This window comes from Dama dama, chromosome 31 (assembly GCF_033118175.1).
Source record: "Dama dama isolate Ldn47 chromosome 31, ASM3311817v1, whole genome shotgun sequence".
NCBI lineage: Eukaryota > Metazoa > Chordata > Mammalia > Artiodactyla > Cervidae > Dama > Dama dama.
The window spans coordinates 8,817,443-8,835,795 of NC_083711.1; the positions used below are offsets into that span (position 1 = coordinate 8,817,443).

The window sequence follows — 18,353 nt, forward strand, 5'->3', positions numbered from 1 at the left end:
CCACAAAGAACATTTGAGTGACTTCCAACTGTTTCTGCAATGGATTTTCTTGAAATGCCTCATTCTGAGCATGTCAAGTCTAAGTGTGAGAAAGCTTCCCAGAAATAGGACTGCTAGGCCAAAGTGGGGTTCAGTCAGGGTCCCAGCAGGTAAGAGCACATTCAACTCTGGCTAACTTGAAGAAGATTTTCATCAAGGGACTATTTAATACAAATGTGTGAGCTGGCTCCAGGCCAACCATAAGGACGAGGGTAGCATCTCAGAATAACAGCAGCGAGGGCTGTTATCATTGTGGGCTTGAGGTACAGAGGGAACGTCCCAAGCCCAGAATTAGAAGGGAGAGAGGAGCACAGATATTCCTCACTGTCTTCCTTCTCCTCTCCTGGGGCTCCCCATTGGCTGATTCCAATCGAAGCCACAGGACAAGGCAGCTGATGGCTGTACCCATGCAAGACAGGACCCCAGGGCACAGTAAAAGATGGGGAAGGTGGAGGCTTGTTTGCAGGGGCAGACAGAAGAGACCAGGCCCAAAGTGACCATGCATGTGTTTTTTTTTTTTTTTTTGGCTTCACTAAATGTGAGGCTTGTGAGACCTTAGTTCCCCGACCAGGGATAGAACCCTGGCCCTCTGCAATGAAAGCCTCTCTGCAATGAAATCACGGAGTCTTAACCACTGGACCACCAGGGACATCCTTGCATTTGCAGTTTTGATAGAGACAGCCACACTCTCGCCCTTGTGGCTGTAGTGGTTTACACAACCCGTTACAGTGTATGAGAATTTCTGCTTCCCCACAAAGGAAGAGCTTGTAGGGAATGACAATGATAACTAATGATTATGATAATGATAACCATCAAGCTCTTGGATTTCTGAAAATCAAATTCATAAATGCAAAGTTGTCTTCAGATTTATAGTAATTCTGTACTTCTCTTATTCTAAGTAAGACCGAGCATATATGGCAGAGGTGTTCCCTTTCGAATTAACTGTCTATCTTTGAGTCATTGCTTTTTTTTTTTTTTTTAATATTGGTTCTTAAAATTTTTTTTTTTTTTGGAATATAGTTGCTTTACAATGCTATGTTAGTTTCTGTTGTACAGTAAAGTGACTCAGTTATACGTATATATCCCCTCTTTTTAAGATTTCATTCTTCACATCGGTTAGAAGGAGCTTTTTAAGTGTGAGGCAAACTGGCCCTTTGTGATATGAGTCACATCTTTTTTATTTTCCTCTGCCGTTGTCACTTGTCCTTTGATTTGCCTGTGCGGCTTTTTTTCTTTTTTAACGAAAATTTCTGAGCTTTTAGACTTAAAGGTATTTTCTTTCTTAGCATCTGCATTTTGAGTTAGTTAGAAAGTCTTCTTCATTCCAAGGTGAGAAAGGAAGTCTTGAAACATTTTATGGAGCCCCCAGTCAGTCTCATTCCTTCGCTCCCCCAGATCTCTGTTTCCATCCAAACTACTGGGTGTTCTCCTGTCCCCGCAAACACTGGGGTAGCCCCAAGCCCCAAGTCAAAGTGAAAAATGACCACCACGTGGCAGACATGAATTCAAGCCCCCTCGACTATCATGCTATCAAGCCAAAAGATTCCAAGTCAAAATTGCCACCTACCACCCATGAGCTATCTGGGCACCTCAACTTTTCCCATAACAAGTGCATGCTCAGTCGTGTCTGACACTTCACAACCTCCTGGACTGTAGCCCACCAGGCTCCTGGGTCCATGGGATTTTCTAGGCATGATACTGGGGTGGGTTGCCATTTCCTCCTCTGGGGAATCATCCGCACCCAGGGATGGAACCCACGACCCCTGCATCTCCTGCATTGGTGGGCAGATTCTTTACCACTGGGCCACCTGGGAAGTGTACCATCATTAGCACATCCACAGAGGTGTCTTTATGACATGCGATGTTATCTGCCATCATCACTGCTCAGCAGAGGGCTTGCCTGGTCGTGGACGTTCTCTAGATGCTGGGAGCACCAAGACTGTGGAATGCCACCTTGGGGGTGACTCCCTCCTACCTGACCACTTGTCCTGTGGCCTCTGGTCTCTCTGTTGTGCTCTGATGACAGCCTGCGCAGAACCTTCCCTCTCCTCCGCGGTTGAAGGTACACACACCCAGCTACACAACTAGAGCCCCTCTCTCCTGCTCCGGGCCACAGGATGTGGCCTCCCTTTCTTTGTTCCTGGTGAGTCATACTCCACTTCCAATTAGATTTCTGATAGCAGATTCTTGCTTGCTTGGAAAATCTAATTTACCATCTTGGCATCCCGCCTGGAACTGTTCATGAAGCTCTTTAAAACTCTCCCTGACTCCAAGCAGCTCAGCCTCCCTAAAGGTTACTCCTCTGGTAACCTCCCTCTGGTCACTCTTCTCTCTGCAGCTGGGGCTGGCTTCAGTCACCCCAGGAGCCCTGAACACCAGCAGGGGCCCACTCTTGGTTTATTGCTCTCCTGTGGCCATCTTGAAATTCTTAATTGTTTTATCTTTGAACTTGTGTTTTGTTAGTGAAGTCTGATGGGACAAAATAGGAGATCAATTCGCACTTGGGTCTTGCTCCTCCAACCCCTGCAGGATGGGGGCCTGACCTGGCCCCTCTCTCTATGCCCCATGACTGCTTGATGTTCTTTTCGTGGGGGCAACAGCTGGGTCACAGGGTGGGAGAGCGATCATGGTGCATTGATGCCCTCCTGGCGTGTGTGCAGGGAGGCTGGAAGCTATCCCTGGCCCACCTTGCCACCCACTGGTGGCTACCTGGTCTGGCGGGAGTTAAATGTCAAGGTCAGTCTGGGTCGGGGTATACAGCAGGGCCAGGAGCAGAGGTTTAAGGACTCTTCACTGTCTGCCAGCATGCTGTGGGTTAGGATGGCAGATCCTTGGAGAAGGGAGACTCAGGGTTTGCCTTTTCCAGAGTCCATCTCAGGCTGGTGGCTAGCAGTTGAGGGTTCAAGTGCATGTATGCCCAGGGTTGCCAGGGCAGAAGAGCCCCCGGCGCCTGTGGGCAGTGGCAGTGGCCCTGGCTGTAGGCCTGTGGGAATCCTCTCTTCCTCTTTGCTCCCCTCCTGAGTCTGGGCTTGAGTTTACTGCTTTACCTACTTCCAGGAATTCTCCCAAGATGTGCTGCTGCTGCTGCTAAGTCACGTCAGTCATGTTCAATCTGTGTGACCCCATAGACGGCAGCCCACTGGGCTCCCGTCCCTGGGATTCTCCAGGCAAGAATACTGGAGTGGGCTGCCATTTCCTTCTCCAGTGCATGAAAGTGAAAAGTGAAAGTGAAGTTGCTCAGTCGTGTCCGACTCTTCGTGACCCCATGGACTGCAACCTACCAGGCTCCTCCGTCCGTGGGATTTTCCAGGCAAGAGTACTGGAGTGGGGTGCTAGGAAATGCCAACTCTGTATTATAATTTGGTGATTCACCATCGGGCTTAAATGCTCTTATATTTGCATTTAGATCTGGTTTCAGTTCAGTCACTCAGTCGTGTCCGACTCTTTGCGACCCCATGGACTGCAGCAAGCCAGGCCTCCCTGTCCATCACCAACTCCTGGAGTTTACTCAAACTCATGTGCATTGAGTCAGTGATGCCATTCAAGCATCTCATCCTCTGTCATCCCCTTCTCCTCCCTCCTTCAATCTTTCCCAGCATCAGGGTCTTTTCCAATGAGTCAGCTCTTCGCATCAGGTGGCCAAAGTATTGGAGTTTCAGCTTCAACATCAAGTCCTTCCAATGAACACCCAGGACTGATCTCCTTTAGGATGGACTGGTTGGATCTCCTTGCAGTCCAAGGGACTCTCAAGAGTCTTCTCCAACACCACAGTTCAAGTGGCCCACACAAGTGTCTCGCTCTGAACTCTGAGCCACAAATCACACCTGCTCTGAATCTCCTATCACCACCATCCCCTCTCCCTTCCTCCCTCCCCCAACAATCCTTGTCACTGATACCCAGACAAACACTACACATTTTCAAGGCCCGGCTCAAACAGATGCTACTGTGGCAAAGTGACTCTTCTCTGAGTTTCAACTCCTCCTAACAAAGACAGACAGACAACCCTCACAGAACTCGCTGCCCCCTGTTCTCCTGGGAGAGAGCAAAACTGTGTCGTTTCTTCTATCCGGTACAGCCTGACACCTGGCATATCTTTGCTCATCAGTGAATGAATGGATTCAGAAAAACTCTACAAATAAGATGACATATATTTCCCCCCCGGGAAATTTTAAAAAATACAGAAAAGCACAAAGAAGAAAGTAATAAGTATCTTTATTTTTACTACCGGGCATCAAGCATTGTTAATGTCTTGGCATATTTGTTTCTGGTTTATTTCTTGCTTTGGTAAGAATAGTTCAACTCATTCATTAAAAAAAATTTAAAAACAAGGCATAAAAGTAAAATCTCAGTATCCAGATAGTTCCATCATTAACATTAATGAACAACATAATCCCAGAGATCTTCCTATGCACACAGACAGCACACACACACACACACACACACACACACACACACACAGGGTATTTTTGTCTAAATTTAATTTTACTTGGAAAAAAACTGAAGCAAAGGCAGAAAAATTGTTGACATTTCAATTATTTCCATAAGAAAGAATAACTCCCTAAAATATCCCTCCAAAGTTAAAAAAATTACAAAGACATTGGAAGTTGGAATACGATAGTCACAGCACTAACTGTTCATCTCTGTTCACTGATCCACGCCTTCAAAGGTGAGAACTATACGGCCTACTCTCATATTTCCTTCCATCTTCCTCTTCCGCCCCTACCTGATTACTTTTTCTTTTTCTGTGTGTGCCCAGAGTTATATAATAATCACATTTTATTGCATAATTTCCAAAGATGTTTTATATTAATTCCACATTTAAATAAATAATCACCAGCAGTCCTTTCCTTTTCTTTTCTTTTTCTTTTTTTTTTGGCTATGCTGGGTCTTCATTATGGCACTTGGACTCTCTATTGTGGCCAACAGTCCTTTATATCATGAGTTCTTGATGCTTGAGTTCTTTACTTTGACTTCTCTCTTTATTTACTATGTGCTGAATTTTATTCTCCAACAGTTTTTTTTTTTTTTCCCATAAGGGCTCATGGGTGCTGCATTTCCTTTGTTCTTTCGTATTTGAAGAAGCCCCTTTCTGTTGACTTTCAACCTGAATGACATCTTCTAGCTGGATGACATATCCTCTTGGGAAAAAGTTTCTTTCCCTAAAACTTTTCCCTTGGAACCATTGTCCTCTGGCATCTAGCACAGCCCTGGAGACGTCTGAGAGCAACTTGATGTGATTTTCCTCTCCTTTATTTACTCTTTTTTCAATTCCTAAATAATGAGAATTCTTTTCCTTTGAATTTAAACTACTGAAGATATCGTGGTACTAAGCATTCCTATATGAAAATTTCCTGGAAAATGTCAAGCTCTTGGCCTACAGACCATTTTTCTTCATTTCAATAAAATTTATCTTATTTTTATTTGCATTTTCTGTCCCATTTGTTGGCTTCACTTCAGGAAATTCAAGTATCCTAATGCCTGACTGTGCTTTATCTGTCTCCCACATCTAATTCTTAATAAATGACTTCATCTTTGTCTCTGAATTTTTGGGGCTTAAGAGTCTTTCCTCTGTTAAAATATTTTTACTTTCAGCAGGATCTGTTCTAGTCTTTCCTCTTGTTTCTTCTGTAATTATGTTTCAATGATCTTCAGTGTATTCCTGTAAGTCTGCAATTTTCCTTTTCATCCCAATTAAATTTTTTTCTTACCTTTGAGTTTGTTTTATTGACAATAAACAGTTATTGATAATAACAATTTGTTAATTCATATTTTTAAGTCAATTTTTGAAGGATCTAAAGCTATTGTGGTCGTTCAGATGGTAAAGAATTTGTCTGCAAAGCAGGAGACCTGGGTTTGATCCCTGTGTTGGGAAGATTCCCCTGGAGTAGGACATGGCAACCCACTCCAGTATTCTTTCCTGGAGAATCCCATGGACAGAGGAGCCTGGCGGGCTTTAGTCCGTGGGGTCGCAGAAGAGTCAGGCACATCTAAGCAACTAAACAACAACAACAACAAAAAGCATGGCTTGTTGTTGTTGTTTGTAAAGAATGGCCTTCTGTCCCAAGAGTAATGTTTTCTTTTTAGTAAGATTCCTGCAAGCTATCACTGGTGGCTCAGGTGGTAAAGAATCTGCCTGCAGTGCATGAGACCGGGGTTCAATCCCTGGGTCAGGAAGATCGCCCGGAGAAGAGAATGGCTACCCACTTCAGTATTCTTGCCTGGAAAATTCCATGGACAGAGGAGCCTAGTGGGCTAGAGTCGCATGGGGTCACAAAGAGTCGGACACAACTGAGTGACTAATCCTGCAAGCCATCATGTTCTTTCTTTTTTTTCCGCACCATTTCTGCTTACCTCGTTCATACTTTGATTCCTTTGTCTCCTGCAATTGTGATAAAGTGAAGTGAAATCCTGACCTCCTTTTAAAAACTGTGCCTGATTCCAGTTTGTTCTGTGAAGACTGGGCAGTTTCTCTAGCCCAAAGCATTGGTGCTGGGATGTGGGCGCGCCTATCAAGGAAGAGCCTATCTGGGCTCTGCTTCTTCCTGGAACACCCGGTAAGTGTCCTGCAGGCAGGGTCAAGGAGGGGTGGGTCAACCGTGGGACTTTTGTGGGGTCCCCTGACTCTGGTGCTGGCTTCTCCAGTCCTGCACCCCCCCTCCCCCGCCCAGTATATTTCCCTCCCACCCAGAGCAGGAAGCGCCAGCTGCTCCTTTGTCTGAAAAGGAAACAGCTAAGTCATGCTAAAACTCATCTTTTCATTCTTTCTTATTTATTAGGAAGCACTTTTAGGATTTTTGTGGATCCCTACCATTTTTTTCTGGTGGTCGGATACACTCAAATTTTAAATATATTTTTTTAAAAACCTCAGAATTAAAACAACAGTGTTTCAGAAAAACAGGGTTTAAGAATAACTCTCCCATGTACCAGTTTGTTAAACCCTGGCTCGTGGGGATACCGAATGAATTCATTTTCTTGCTGGTTCTTGAAAAGATTCTCAATGGTTCTGAACTACTCCCTACCCAACATCCATCCATGTCTGTCTCTCCCTCTCTCTTTCCCTTTTTCGTATTCTCCTTACTCCACTACCCTTACGTCGGCCAACTGCTCTCCCAGCAACCTGTTTTCATTTATTCTTCCTGAACTGCACACCACCAGTTTCATTCTTTGAAGCAATGAGAAGTCCTCAGGGAAAAGTATCATCAAGCTCTGCCAAGAGATTCTATCTCACAAATTATAAAACATACACTTCCTTCTGACAACTGAACATCTGTGAAATCAGGGTGCTCTGTCTGGTGGCATGACATACCATAATTGACAGTGGTTTTTCCTACCCAGCGACATAAAAGTTTTTAAAGTACACCTTATATCCATCATTGTGTCTTACTTTTGGTAAAATATGATTGACCATCAAAGAATATATATGCTTCAGACTACAATAATTTGAAGATTTGTAAATGTCACAGGAAGTCCAACATGCTCTGTGTATGCAAGTGGAGGAGGATGGAAAATACATTTTAATAAAAGTTTCACTTTCAAGACAGTACCTCCAGGCAATGATTCTTCGTCTATTTTTTTTTTTAAGATAAATTACCAGTGTCAAATTTCAGGAACCAAATCTCAGGCAGATTGTCTTTAAGTTTGAAATAAATACATGAGAAACATTAGAAGAAACACAGGTAAGGATAAAAGAGTCACACAGATTTTTGATGATCCAAGGTTGAAAAGCAACTCATGAACTAGAGAACTCAGAAGTTCACTTTCTGCCACAAAGTGGTCAAATCTTATCAACTAAGGGCACACTGATAGATGTTTTCTTTAGAGCAAATTTTACTACAGTCTTGCTTTCACCCCTGTCCTCTCCAAGTCAGGACAGCAGGAGGCGGGTACTTTGAAACCTGGCCGAGATGCCCGGCAGGTGGCAGCCCAGTTGGTCTCGGGGTCAGTTTGCTCGAGGCCAGGATCGGGTGGTGGGGCTGTGACCCGCGACTCTTGCGGCACCTGCCTCCCCAACTGCTACCTCCTTCCACTCAGTTTCTAAGACTTTTTGCCAAACAAAAGCAAGGAGATCAAACAAATATTAAAAGAGAAAGACACAAAGAGAGACGGGATAGCTAGAGTTCCTCAAAGCTACCCTTCGCTAGGTTAAGTGGGTTGATGGATCCAACTCGTAACTGGGTTTAACTGGCTCCATCGGTCAGAGTCGAACGTGAAGCGTCGACGGGCACCCGGTTCCTCGCTCCCTCCAGGCCCCGGAAGCGGGTCCACTCCTGTCTCCGCCACGCTGTCCCATCGCCCTGTCCCCACTCCAGCTCCCAAGCGATGGGTCTGTAAGGACGTAGGACCAACCAGCTCCGATGGCCCCTTCGTACCCCTCTCCGGCATGGGGACAAACCATGCCTAACCTTGTGTTCTGCGGGAGGGCGGACGGAAGACCCGAGCCGGAGACCCGAGCCGGTAACCCAGTTTTGCAGGGCGCTGTGGACCCTAAGGAATTTGACTCTCACCTCGAAGCGGCCAGGGCCCTTGGGGGGTCAGCTGCAGGGCTGAATGTATAAACAAGGGGTCCCCGGGGGTGTGCGTGGGGGGCGATGAACGGAGGACGCCTGGACAGGGCCGAGGGCAGCGCGGCCGCAGGGGACAGTCAGTGGATGCCCCCCAAGGACCCTCCAGGGCCGCGGGGAGCTTGGAGAGGGGGTGCCCCCGGGCAAGGGTGCGGCGGCGCGCGCGGCAAAACCCTGCGATCCCGGGAGTAGGCGGGAGGAGGAGTTCCAGGCAGAGACAGGCTCCTGGAGAGGGATTCCGGGAAACGGCGGCGCAGAGGCGGCGTCGCCCGGTGCCCTCCCCACCCTCCCCCGCGCCGCGATCCCCGCCGCCCCCCCGGCCCGCGTTACCTTGGCAGTGTGGCCTCGCCGCTGCCCTCGGGGTGCCAGCCTCGGGCCCACCCGCTCTAGCCCGACTCCGCCGCCGCCCCTCCGCACCCCGGCTCGGCGCTCGCGACCTGGATGCCGGCTGCTGTTGGTCCCTTCGGCAGGGACCGCCAGCGCCGGGCAAAGGCGAGCAGAGGGGGAGTGGTGGTGGCCCGCAGCCTTCGCTCCCGGGGCGCCCCGGATGAATCTCGGGGTCTCCGCCCAGAGAGGTGGAGCAAGTCTCCGCTGGTGCGCGCGCCCGGCTGCTTTCGGATAGCGCGCGGGCGGGGCCACCAATTTACCCACGGCTGCTTTCGGATAGCGCGCGGGCGGGGCCACCAATTTACCCACGGGTACACCCTGGGGACAGAATGATCTCTGTTCGTTTCCAAGGAAAACCGTTCAACATCACAGTAACCCAAGTCTATGCCCCGACCAGTAATGCTAAAGAAGCTGAAGTTGAACGGTCCTATGAAGACCTACTAGACCTTCTAGAACTAACACCCCCAAAAGATGTCCTTTTCATCATAGGGGACTAGAATGTAAAGTAGGAAGTCAAGAGATACCTGGAGTGACAGGCATTTTTGGCCTTGCAGTACAAAATGAAGCAGGGCAAAGGCTAACAGAGTTTTCCCAAGAGAATGCACTGGTCATAGCAAACACCCTCTTCCACCAACACAAGAGAAGACTCTACACACGGACATCACCGATGGTTAATACCAAAATCAGATTGATTAGATTCTTTGTAACCAAAGATGGAGAAGCTCTATACAGTCAGCAAAAACAAGACCAGGAGCTGAGGTTGGCTCAGATCATGAACTCTTTATTGCCAAATTCAGACTTACATTGAAGAAAGTAGGGAAAACCACTGGACCATTCAGGTATGACCTAAATCAAATCCCTTATGATTATACAGTGGAAGTGACAAATAGATTCAAGGGATTAGATCTGATAGAGTGCCTGAAGAACTATGGATGGAGGTTCATGACATTGTACAGGAGGCAGGGATCAAGACCATCCCCAAGAAAAAGATATGCAAAAAAGCAAAATGACTGTCTGAAGAGGCCTTACAAATAGCTGAGAAAAGAAGAGTAACTAAAGGCAAAGGAGAAATTTGAGTGCAGAGTTCCAAAGGAGAGAGAAGAAAGCCTTCCTCAGTGATCAATGCAAAGAAATAGAGGAAAACAATAGAATGGGAAAGACTAGCGATCTCTTCAAGAAAATTAGAGATACCAAGGGACTATTTCATGCAAAGATGGGCACAATAAAGGACAGAAATGGTATGGACCTAACAGAAGCAGAAGATATTAAGGAGAGGTGGCAAAAATACATAGAAGAACTCTACAAAAAATATCTTTATGACCCAGATAACCACAATGGTGTGATCACTCACCTAGAGCCAGACATCCTGGAATGTGAAGTCAAGTGGGCCTTAGGAAGCATCACTCTGGACAAAGCTAGTGGAGGTGTGATGGAATTCCAGTTGAGCTATTTCAAATCCTGAAAGACGATGCTGTGAAAGTGCCGCATTCAATATGCCAGCAAATTTGGAAAAGTCAGCAGTGGCCACAGGACTGGAAAAGGTCAGTTTTCACTCTAATCCCAAAGAAAGGCAATGCCAAAGAATGCTCAAACTACCGTACAATTGCACTCATCTCACACGCTAGCAAAGTAATGCTCAAAATTCTCCAAGCCAGGCTTCAACAGTACGTGAACTTCCTGAACTGAACTGAACACTCTGGGATGGCTTAGCCATAAAGAATCTGCCTGAAATGCAGGAGCCACAGGAGACTTTCAATCCCTTCATCTGAAAGATCCCTTGGAGGAGGAAATGGCAACTGACTCCAGTATTCTCACCTGGAGAATCCAATGGACAGAAGAGCCTGTCAGGCTATCATCCAGAAGGTCGCAAAGTGTCCGACATGAATGAGGCAACTTAGCATTCAGGCACACTTTACTAAGACCACGCCTTCCACCACCCTCCCCCATCATGTACCACACTGGTGCAGGACATTAAAGATGGGGAAACTGTGTGGTGGGAAAGGGGACTGTGGGACATCTCTGTCCTATATGATCTGCGGACCAACGTTTTCTCCCATTTTTCTTTAAAGAGACAGCCTTCCCTGGGTATTTTGTTCGTTATTTCTGCTAACACGTCTGTGCTCAATTGCTCAGTCATGTCTGACTCTTTGTGACCCCATGGAGCCTGGCTCCTCTGTCCCTGGGATTCTCCAGGCAAGCATGCTGGAGTAGGTTGCCATTTCTTCCTCCAGGGGATCTTCCTAACCCAGGGATTGAACCCGAGTCTCCTGTGTCTCCTGCACTGGCAGGCAGATTCTTTACCTCTGAGATACCTGGGAATTCCAACTATATGCTCTATATTCCCATAAAGTCTACTATATGTTTAAAAATACACATTTGTTCATTTATTCAGGAATATTCATTGATGCCAAGCACTGTTGTAGGTTTCCGAGACAGCACAGAACAGTCAGTCCCCTACATACAAACCTTCAAGCTGTGAACTTTCAAAGACTCAAACGTGTGTTCACATGTCCAGTCACGTGTCTGGTATATGTTGCTGCATGACTGTTCTTTTGTGTGCTTCACTATACAGTACTGCATAGACTATAGTAATACACTATGTTTATGTCAAGCCCAGGATGTCTGGAAGCAATAGTGAAAGTAGTGGGGATATAGCCAGTACTTCTGTAGTTTTCAAGGTACTGTCAGTTCAGTTCAGTCACTCAGTCATGTCCAACTCTTTGGAGTTGCTGCGACCCCATGGACTGCAGCACGCCAGGCCTCCCTGTTCGCCAACTCCCGGAGCTTACTCAAACTCATGTCCATCGAGTCAGTGATGCCATCCAACCATCTCATCCTCTGTCATCCCCTTCTCTTCCCGCCTTCAATCTTTCCCAGCATCATGGTCTTTTCAAATGAGTCAGCTTTTTACATCAGGTGGCCAAAGGATTTGAGCTTTGGCTTCAGCATCAGTCCTTCCAATGAATATTCAGGACTGATTTCCTTTAGGATGGACTGGTGGGATCTCCTTGCAGTCCAAGGGACTCTCAAGAATCTTCTCTAACACCACAGTTCAAAAGCACCAATTCTTCTGTGCTCAGCTTTCTTTAGTCCAAGTCTCACGTCCATCCATGGCCACTGGAAAAACCATAGCCTTGACTAGACTGACCTGTGTTGGCAAAGTAATGTACTGTGAGATTACAAACGTTTTCTTTGTTTTTCTGTGTGTGTATTTTTTGTTTTTATGTACCTAGGCTAACTTTGCTGGACTTACCCAAGCAAGCTGACTTACGTATGTACTCTCAGAACAGGAGTCATCCCTATGTAGGGGACTTACTGTATATGACACGGGCCAAGTTCCTGCTGTCCTCTGGGCTTATGTTCCAGTGGGTGGGGAAGTTGGTGGTACAAACTGTGAACAAAGAAAATAACTGCAGTTCTAGACTTACAATAAGTCTCCTTCAAGCTGCAAGCTTTCGAAGATGTGAATGTGCGTCGCCACCTCCGATCACATGTTTGTTCACGTTTCTGGTGTGCATCCTCACACGTGTGCACCTCCTACAATGATTGTGCTTTTGTGTACTTTCCTGCACAGTATTGTGGAGAGCGGGCTTCCCTGGTGGACCAGTGGTAAAGAATCCTGCCCATGCAGGAGACACGGTTTGCATCCCTGGTCTGGGAAGATCCCCTGGAGAAGGTAATGGCAACCCACCTCATTATTCTTGCTGGGAAAACCCCACGGACAGAGGAGCCTGGCGGGCGGTGGTGCATGGCCTTGCAGAGTCAGATCCGACTGACAACTGAACAACAGCAGCGACTATATGCAGAGTCTTTATTTCCAGCCCAGGATGTCCAGAAGCAAGTGTAGAAGCCATGGTGATATATCGGGCACTACTGTACTTTTCAGGGTACCATACTGTAAGATTAAAATTTTTTCTTTATTTTTTGTGTTTGTTTTTTATGTATTATTTATGTGAAAAGCATCACAAACCTCTTATAGTACAGTACCTTAGAGCCAATGGTGTTAGTTGACTTCTGAACGAATTGGACTTAGGAACACACTCTGCAGAATGGAGCCTCTTATTTCCCCTCCCTCCAGTTTCCTCTGGTAACACCTTGTAACAATGTGGTACATGTGTTATAACTGGTGAGCCTATCATACATTGGTTGATACATTGTTATCAACTAAAGTCCCTGGTTTACATTAGGACTCACTGTTCACACTGTACATTTTTTCCCTGCTGCAGTTCTGTAGAGTTGTAACAAAGGTATGATATGTATTCACCATTACAGTATCACACAGAGTGGTTTCTAAAAGTGCCCTGTGTTCCATCTATCTGTTCATCATTTTTTCCTCCTTAGTCCCTGGCAACTGCTGATCTTTTTACTGTCTCCATAGTTTTGCTTTTTCTAGTATGACAGAATTGGGATCACATAGTTCATAGCATTTTCCAACTGGCTTCTTTCACTTAGCAATATCCATGTAAGGTTTCTCCATATCTTTTTGTGACTTGATAGTACCTTTTTTTAGAGCTGAGTAATATTCCACAGTTTGTACCACAATTTGTTTATCCATTCACCTATTCAAAGACATATTGATTGCTTCCAGATTTTGGCAGCTATGAATACAGCTGCTATTAACATCCATGTGTAGGTTTTGGTATGAAGATTTCTAACTCATGGATAAATGTCAAAGATTGCAATTGCTGGATCATATTTTAAGAGTTATGTTTAGTTTTGTAAGAAACTACCAAACAGTCTTCCAGTCTATTGAAAATGGTCCCATAGAGAGTGGTAAATCGATCGTGGGAAAGAGATAAAGAGTGAAATTGTTGAGATAGGAGGAACACTGGAGGTGGGAGACGCCTATCTTAGGTAGAAGGGACTTTCTGTCTTTTGTAACAGGAGAAAGGAAGGCAGAGTGGGTAGACTTGGTGGCAAAGGTGACAGAGAGTCTGACAACTTCTGCTTTTTACAGGAAGTTTATGCAGCAAAGTCATCTGCTGAAAACAAGATGTGTGAACAGGGTCATGAAGGTAGTTTGTAGAGAGAGAATTTCTAAACATGAAATACTCACAATGTATCAAAGGCTTCCGGATGGGAGGGGATCTGTGAAGAAATTCCTCTGGACTGAAAAGAATACTGATGTGGGTTTGATCCTTCCCTTCATAAAACCCCTCAGCCCTACACCTCTCTGCTCTCCTCGGTGTGGGGAGGAGTTCAGTGGAGAGAATGGCAAATCAGGGCGTCAGAGAATGGGATTCTGGTTTCAACCTCGGTCAAGTTGACTTGTGAGGTCAATGCTGAGTTCTAGCTTCTGCTTGGTGACTCCGGACTGTGAGTCTAGATGCTGTGCCCACAGCGCGCTTCAAGTACTCCCTCAAAGTTGCACGTGTGAAGGCGTCGGGGGTCAGTTCCTCCCCTGGGTCTCTGACCCAGAAACCCCAAGCCTGGGTAGTTTGACCACATTTAGCCTCTGTGTGCAGCTGCCCACTTTGCCCAGGCAGGTGGGGGAAGTGGGGTAGCGAGGGGCTTACTTCTTTCAACTCAGCTGCAAGTTGCCTCTGCTAATCGTTCAGAGCACTGCAGCCTTGACACCTCGGGGCCCTGTGTGACCCATGCAGAGTGGGTGGCCTCCGTCACCCAACCTCAGCTAGGGGACTAGACCATAAGCACGTGACCCTCTTTCCCCATGTCTGATTCTCAGAATGAGTCATTTCCTTCCTCCTTCACCCTCTTCTTAAGCCAGCATGACCCTCTAGGGCTTGGCTCTCCTCCCACGCACGCCCTTACACACCTGCGTGTGGTAGTATACCAGGGCCCTGTGGCCACTGCAGTTGAGTGGGGTCGAGATCGTCCCCCAGGCTTGCTTGGGAAATGGGAGCCACCAAGACTGGAAAGGAAAGAAAAAAAGAAAGCTGGGAATTTGAGACAACATGCTCATCTAGAACATGCTGATAGACCACGTGATTCCTAAAGTCTCCTGAGACTTTGTATTGTGGCAATGAATTAATTTTGCATATGCGTTACTAAATGTATCATTTAGTGAACTACTACATAAATGAAATGCAGATTGATTTTTTTTAAGAGCCTAAACCTCATTGTTTTCTCATATACCCTAACTCTCCCAGTGGCTCCTGACCATGTGTTGGGAGAACTTTGCACAGGAAGCTGATGGATATCCAGGAGACCCTGCCTTTCCAGGGGAGAAGCCCAGGAAGTCAGGGTGTTCATATGAGGCTGGCAGGTCAAGGTGCCTGGACTCAATCCTAGGTCTTGGTGGGTCATTGGGAAGCAACGACTCTGGGGAGAATTCCATCAGTGTTTGCAGAGGGAAGCTATAAGAAACTCCAAGATAGGGACCTCTTCCCTGGTAGTCCAGGGGCTAAGACTCTGCTCCCAAAGTAGGGGGCCCAGGATTGATCCCTGATCAACAAGCTAGATCCCATGTGCTGCAACTAAGAGTTTCCATGCTGCAACAAAGATGAAAGATCCCAAGTACCACAACTAAGACCCGGCACAGCTAAATAAATAAATAAGTAAATAGTAAAAAAGAAAAAAAGAGAAAGAAACTCCAAGACAAATGCTATGAGCCCTCTTGATGGGCTTAGTATCTTCTTGGGAAGAGGGAGGGTCTTCCCTGGTGACTCAGTGGTAAAGAATTCGCCTGTCAAAGCAGGAGACGTGGGTTTGATCCCTGGGTTGGGAAGATCCCCTGGAGAAGGAAATGGCATCCCACTCCAGTATTCTTGCCTGCGGAATCCCATGGACAGAGGGGCAGACATGGGGTTGCAAAAGAACTGGGCCTGACTTAGAGACTAAACAACAACAAGAAGAGGAAAAGACTTTCCCCAGCAACTGTACTGATCAGAACCTCGATCTTAGGCTGCCAGCTTCCAGAGCCATGAGAAATAAATACATGTTGTTTAAACCATTCGATCTATGGCATATTGTTATACCAGCCTGAGCAGACTTAGATGTATGGTTTTAATATAATTGAATTTCCCAGAAATGTAACTGCTGTGTAAATTGAGAGAAGCTTGGGCTTTGTTTTGTTCAGAACTTTACCATGAGTTCTTCTCCACTCTGCAAACTCACACACCAATAACACCACCTGTGATGTCTGAGTCAGTGAGAGATCACACCTGTTTCAACTTGTGTGACAGCCGTGGCCTTCGTGGTGAGTCCAGAGCAGGAAATTAGCACAATCCAGTTTCCAGACTAACAAGTTCTCTCCTTGCTGTGTCTACGACAGATCTGAAGAAGGAGAGGCTGGATGCAGAGTGCAGTGCAGAGGTTCTTGCTGGACCAGGATTTTGGCAGTAGGGATGGATTAGAAATATTCAGGAAGAAGAATAAATAGAACTAGGTGCTGTGTGGAGTGAGGGTTACATTAGAAGTCAAGGCAAACCTCCAGCATCCTGGGTTAGACATCTCTTGGATGGTGGTACCATTTTCTTTTCCTTTTTAAAAATTTATATTGGAGTATAGTTTATTTACAGTGTTGTATTAGTTTCAGGTATATAGTAAAGTGAATCAGTTAAACATATACACATATTCCCTCTTATTTACATATTTTCCCATATAGGTCATTATGGAATATTGAGCAGAATTCCCTATGTTAAGTCGTGTCTGACTTTTTGTGACCCCATGGACTATAGCTGGCTAGGCTCCTCTGTCCATGGGATTCTCCAGGCAAGAATAGTGGAGTGGGTTAAAATGCCATCCTCCAGTCTTCCCAACCTGAGGGGTTGAACCCAGGTCTCCCACTTTGTAGGCAGATTCTTTACCGTCTGAGCCCTAGGGAAGCCCTTGGGCTCTACAGCACATTCTTATTAGCTACCTATTCTGTATGGAGTAGTGAGTATATGTCGGTCTCCAACTTCCAGTCCATCCTTCCCCTCACGTGCCACCCTTGGGAACCATAGGTTTGTTTTCTGCATCTGTGATGTTGTTTCTGTTTTGTAGGTTCATTCATTTGTGCCATTTTTTAGATTCTACTTATATGCAGTATCACATGGCATTCATCTTTCTCTGACTTACTTCACTCGGTGTGACAATCTCTAGACTAGATCCATCCATGTTGGTGCAAATGACATTATTATTTTGTTCTTTTTTATGGTTGAGTAGTATTCCATTGTATGTATGGACCACATCTTCTTTATCTGTCCCTCTGTCAGTGGACATTTAGATTGCTTCCATGTTCTGGCTACTGTCATTAGTGCTTCAGTGGATATTGGAGTGGGTATATTTTTTCAAATTATGGTTCTCCCTGGATATGTGCCCAGGAGTGGGATTGCAGCATCATATGATAACTCTATTCTTAGTTTTGTAAGGAACTTCCAATACTCTTCTCCATAGCCACTGTACCAATTTACATTCGGTGGTAACATTTTCTAAGATGGTATGTGTGATGGTTAAGGTACCCAGGCTATGGTAGGTGATAAATAAATGTTCATGTATTGAGATATAGGGAGGTCATTCTGGCTTATTAATGAGTTAACTTGAATTTTATGCTGACCTAAACAATGTGTTTGTGGCCTATCAAACATACATTGTACATATACTTTAATTATTAGAGAAAAGGCCATCAGAAGTTAAAAAAAAAAAAAATCGATGTTAAGAATAAAGATGAAGTGCATCTCATCCTGGGATGCCAGTGCTGATGCTCCTTTGACGCTAAGATTCCCTTCCCAGGTGCCGAGGCCAGGCTGACTTGCCATGTGTGTGCTGATCTGTGTGTGTGTGTGTGTGTGTGTGTGTGTGTGTGTGTGTGTGTGTGTGTTTACCTTCAATAAATATATCCCTAATTTGTTTAATCTCCTTTGCTCAGACAAGATATAAAACTGTGCTGAAAAACCAGGCTTCTCTGGAGCAGCTTCTCAGATTAATCTGGGAAGATGGCTTCTGGGCTAGTCTTTGGTTTGACTCAGAAAACTCTTTTCTATTCTTATTGTAGATTGTTTTTTGATTGTTCATATAGGCCATGGTACCTAGCTTTTCATTAAATCTCAGTCTAGATATAGTGTGAGGGTATTTTTTGAGATGTGATTAATATTTAAATCAATAGACTTTGAGAAAAGCAGTCACCCTCCAGCACGAGGATGGTCCAATCCAGTCATTTGAAAGCCTTAAGAGAAAAGACTAAAAGTCCTTTGGGGGAAGAAGGGACTCTGCTTTCAGAATGCTTTCAGACTCAAGTGGCAGCATCATCTCTTCCCTAGATGTCCAGGACACCAGCCTCCACCATTGCTAGAACTAAATCAAACCAGTCCATACAAAAGGAAACCAATCCTGAATATTGATTGGAAGGACTGATGCTGAAGTTGAAGCTCCAATACTTGGGCCACCTGATGCGAAGAGCTGACTCGTTGGAAGAGACCCTGA

General features: G+C 45.7%; 1 protein-coding gene and 1 long non-coding RNA gene across 3 annotated transcripts in view; both read right to left on the reverse strand.

Annotated features, from left to right (window-relative positions):
* IFNAR2 (interferon alpha and beta receptor subunit 2) overlaps positions 1 to 9,163 on the reverse strand; it is a 33,890-nt gene extending 24,727 nt beyond the window's left edge. Inside the window, exon 1 of one of the 2 annotated variants that reach the window (XM_061134093.1) lies at positions 8,931 to 9,162. The gene's annotated coding sequence lies outside the window, so the exon portion shown is untranslated. Of the gene's footprint in view, positions 1 to 8,930 lie in introns of both variants that reach the window. The other variant, XM_061134094.1, reaches the window with a different exon arrangement.
* A 2,236-nt stretch (positions 9,164 to 11,399) lies between these two features.
* On the reverse strand, positions 11,400 to 14,373 carry LOC133050080 (uncharacterized). The gene is made up of 3 exons (XR_009691534.1): positions 14,044 to 14,373; positions 12,679 to 12,882; positions 11,400 to 12,378 (listed from the first exon to the last, which is right to left on the reverse strand). It is a non-coding gene; the product is annotated as an uncharacterized LOC133050080 (long non-coding RNA).
* Between the last annotated feature and the right edge of the window lie 3,980 nt (positions 14,374 to 18,353).